The sequence below is a fragment of the Hyperolius riggenbachi genome, chromosome 2, assembly GCF_040937935.1.
Source record: "Hyperolius riggenbachi isolate aHypRig1 chromosome 2, aHypRig1.pri, whole genome shotgun sequence".
Classification (NCBI taxonomy): Eukaryota; Metazoa; Chordata; class Amphibia; order Anura; family Hyperoliidae; genus Hyperolius; species Hyperolius riggenbachi.
In genome coordinates, this window is record NC_090647.1 from 204,374,529 (window position 1) to 204,379,513 (window position 4,985).

A 4,985-nucleotide genomic window follows, 5' to 3' on the forward strand; every position below is an offset into this window, starting at 1 on the left:
GCAAACCTGGTTGCTGCCATCAGCAGGGGAGACCTGACCCACATCCCCTGCCTGGCGCACGTCCTGAACCTGGTAGTCCAAAAGTTCCTGCGGACCTACCAGGGGATGGACCGACTCCTTGAGGCGGCAAGGAAGGTTGTGCGTCACTTCCGGCACTCGCCTGCAGCCGTGGCGAGCCTGGAAGAGGTGCAGAAGGAGCTGCACCTGCCACAGCACCGGCTCATGCTCGATGTTCCAACTCGCTGGAACTCCACCCTGGCGATGTTGGAGCGTCTGGTTGAACAGAGGCAGGCTGTCAGCCAGTACGTTGCACGAGCAACAGTTGCCTTCCTCACTGCAACTGGGCGTGCCGCCACCAACCTCCCGTCCATCATCTCCACGGAGGACTGGGGGCACATGCAGAAGGTGTGCTCAGTCCTGGCACCCTTCCTGCAGGCCACCAACATGGTGAGCAGGGACCATGCAATGGTGTGCGAGCGGGTCCCCTTGGTGTGTGTGCTGGACAGGGCCCTGTATGCACTGGTGGAAGAGGGAGCGGCAGCCTTGGACCAGCAGGAGCTGCAGGCAGCTTCACAGGCCACCTCTGAGGAGGAGGGCTCGGAGTTGGTGGAGGTCCCTGACCTTGCTGCTGATGAGGGGAGCAGCAGAGCGCAGCTGGACTGGTGCGGGGGTGGAGAGAGGATGAGGTGGAGGAGGCAGAGGAGGACAGCAATGTCGGCTCTGGGGCTGCCGATGATGTGCCAACAGACGTGGCCAGACTGTTCCCAATGGCAGCGCACATGCTGAGGTGCCTGCGCAAGGACCCAAGGGTGATCCAGATGAAGCAGAGGGAGGACATCTGGATTTGCATGATGCTGGACCCACGTCTGAAGGGGAAGCTCAGCCAGTTCCTGCCTGCAGGAGGAGACCGTGCGCAACAAATGAGGGATTTGCAGCTGTCCCTTGTTGAGCGCTTGCAGGAAGCCTTCCCTGAGCCATCCACCCCCACTGTCCAGCCAGCACAGAGGCAGCAGCAGGTCCCTGCATCCACCAGCAGCAAGCGCTCGCGCACCACAGACCTGCTGTCTCTGACCCAAGAGCTCTACATGAGTGTAGAGCTGCCAAGGACTAGAGAGGAGGTGCCTGCAGCAGCATCCTTCTCCAGTCACAGGCAGCGCTTGACCCGCATGGTGGCTGACTACATGGGGTCCTTCAGCGGGCTTGACAGCATGGCCCCTGTTCATCCCATGGAATATTGGGTCAAGCACCTGCCGATCTGGAGCGAGCTTGCGCAGTATGCCCTGGATGTGCTCTCCTGCCCCCCTTCCAGCGTACTGTCAGAGTGTTGCATCAGTGCAGCCGGTGGAGTTGTCACTGAGAAGCGATCTCGTCTGTCTCACAAGTCTGTGGACAGACTGACGTTTCTCAAAATGAACCAGGCTTGGGTGGAAGGCGAATTCATGGCCCCTGTTGTCGGCGAGAGGGGTACATGAAGTGACGACTGGCACACACACATACACCTGCTGCTGCTGCTGCTGTTATATTTCATCCTGCTGTCTGTGTCTCCACTGCCAGGGAACACATTACAAGGTGCTGCTGCCCAAGCGCCACCAGCTATTACGCTCAACAATAGCTGCAATAATTAAAAAAAAATTGTAATTATTTTAGAGGTGTCCGGGTTGAAAACTGTGCTGTCCCAATTGTGTATTGGACACAATGTGGGCTTCACGACCGCTGTCTGTAACCTCATGCTGTGTATTTACGGCCCTGGAACCACCGCTAGGACACAGGGCCTACTATGTCTCGCTGCCTGCCCTCCTGCCTGCTGCCAAATGCCAGTCTGCCACACACACTTATCCTCCTCAAGCTGCCTGCTGTTATATTTCCTCCTGCTGTCTGTGTCTCCTCTCCACTGCCAGGGAACACATTACAAGGTGCTGCTGCCCAAGCGCCACCAGCTATTACGCTCAACAATAGCTGCAATAATTTTAAAAAAAAATTGTAATTATTTTAGAGTTGTCCGGGTTGAAAACGGTGCTGTCCCAATTGTGTATTGGACACAATGTGGGCTTCACGACCACTGTCTGGAACCTCATGCTGTGTATTTACGGCCCTGGAACCACCGCTATGAACCAGGGCCTATTATGTCAGTCACATCACACTGCCTGACACACATTACTCCTCCTCCTGTAGCTGGATTGAGCTTCTGCTGTCTGTGTGCTGCTACCACTGCCAGGGAGAACAGAAGAAGAACTATTTTCTGCTGCCACCCACTCTCCTACCAGCTATTACCACCACACTACAATAGCTGCAACTACTTCCTCCTCCTGCTGATGTCTGTGTTTTACCACCACCAGGGTACACAGAAAAAGGCGCTGTGGCTTGCAATGTGCCACTACCTACCTATTATGCCATCAACACAAATATAACTATGGTGTTATTAAAATAAAATATTTCCACAAATGAATTAAAAAAAAATATTACAAAAGAAAGGAAAACCAAGACACATAATATAATGATAGAGAAGAAGAGGAAGAAGAAGAAGAAGATGAAGAAGAAGAAGAAGTAGAAGAAGAAGATATAGAAGAAGATGCAGAAGATGAAGAAGCTATAGAAGAAGAAGATATAGAAGAAGAAGATATAGAAGATGAAGAAGATATAGAAGAAGAAGATATAGAAGAAGAAGATATAGAAGAAGATGAAGAAGATATAGAAGAAGAAGATATAGAAGAAGAAGATATAGAAGAAGAAGATATAGAAGAAGAAGATGAAGAAGAATAAGAAGAAGATATAGAAGAAGAAAAAGAAGAAGAAGAAGAAGAAGAAGAAGAAGAAGAAGAAGAAGAAGAAGAAGAAGAAGAAGAAGAAGAAGAAGAAGATATAGAAGAAGAAGAAGATATAGAAGAAGAAGAAGAAGATACAGAAGAAGAAGAAGAAGAAGAAGAAGAAGAAGAAGAAGAAGAAGAAGAAGAAGAAGATATAGAAGAAGAAGATATAGAAGAAGAAGAATATATAGTAGAAGAAGAAGAAGGAGGAGGAGGAGGAGAAGATATAGAAGAAGAAAATATAGAAAAAGAAGATATAGAAGAAGAAGAAGAAGAAGATACAGAAGAAGAAGAAAAAGAAGAAGATATAGAAGAAGAAGAAAAAGAAGAAGATATAGAAGAAGAAGAAGAAGATATAGAAGAAGAAGATGAAGACGTCGTAAATGAAGACTTCCAACACCCATTTTGGACACACCTTCTCATACAAACACTTTTCATGAAGTTAATTTTCTTTTTTTGAGACCTTTTTTATAACTACTACATCACCACATAATCACTTGATGTTTTTCTTCATAAAAAAGGTGGTTTCATGCATCATTGACCTCCAATACAAGTTTTACAAGCTATTTAAGGCCAGCTCGAATATTTTACTCAAATACAGACTCGGATAGTGACGTCGGATATCCGAGGTCGAATCGGATATTCAATTACATCGGATATTGAACTTCGAGTGAATTCGGATAGTTTACTATCCGAATTCAACCAAACTCGAATAGGATAATGAGGTATCCGAGCAACACTGGGCAGAGGAAGGAGGAAGCTTCTTACAACTACATAAAAAAGGGTCCACATTTCAAAGAAAATCTAAAGTGACATGTAAGGTGGTGAGATACACATGTGTATACAGTCCCACACAGAACTTGCCTTTGCTCCTTTTTTTCATATTGTTTCTCTCTATATGGGCAAAGAAAAATGGCTCTAAATAATAGTTCACTGTAGTCAGGATTACATGACTATTGACATTAACCTCCTTGGCGGTAACCCCGAGTCAGGCTTGTGCTGGAAATCCGCAGCTCAGACTGGTAACCCTGAGCATGAATCAGGGTAACTTTCGGGAGGTATATATAGAGGCTGCACACAGTTGGCATTGTAACTCACCTCCCCCAGGATCTAGGCGCTGGCAACCTTTCTTCCAGCCCTTGGAGGCTCTTGATTCTCCTGATGAGTTTGCTATCTGGCATCATGCTGACAAATGGTGATCTCACTACAGGGGTAGATCGCCACCATGTGGATGGAGGGATAATTGCAGTTCTGTATCCAGTGGAGCTGAGTAATGTGCAGGGCTGCCCCAGATCTATCGAGTAGTAGGATTATTTCCTGCTTTTAGGGTCTAAAAGCTTGTGAAATATTTGCACCACTTTTAGACCCTAAAATATGAAAGTAATCATACCTCTAAGAAGGTTAAGTAATTAGAAGTCTTGAAACTCCAGTGCAGCTGAACAAACCACTTGTGCAGTTGTGCAGTGAATAGATAACAATTTCAAGATCTATCTTTTTAGGAGCTGTATGAAAATCATCATTACTAGGTATGAGCTCTGCAGAGATCTAATGTTCGAATTCTGAATAAAGCTTGTGGGCTGTGGCAGGGGGCAGTTAACTTTCCCTGGTCAATCACCACATGTAGACTAGGTGCTACGCATTCCATTCCATTGTGTTCCATCTCTCCAATGCTTCCTCCTTCAAACCCAGAAAACTTGCACCGTACACAACAAAAGTATTCATTCCATGTATAATTTGTTTAGAAGGGCAGTGTTTTGTGTAGAAATATCCGGCTGCTGTCTTATTTGTTTATTTAGCCAGATCAAACTGTCCTATCAGTAGCTGTGAATATGCCAGGATCTCTGTTGGCTCTCTCCTCATACATAAACACTGAGGCTTAACTCTTTTAGTGACCCATGGAAAGTAAATTCTAGTTAAAACTTCAAGTTTTTTTTAGGATTTCCATTAACCGTAATTAATATTTTTGTTCCATAAAGATTATCGTGCTGGGGCTAATCCTTTACAGTAGAGAAGGAGTTCTAACTTCTGAGTTTAGTTCCATTTTAAGCTTGCTCATCCTAATCTGTTGCATTTTTAAGTAAATAGCACCATCCTTATACAAAATTTAATTTGAAGCTGATGGCCAACACTGCAATACTGTACTACTGCTCACATTCCTTTAAAAACAACAATGTTTTAAAA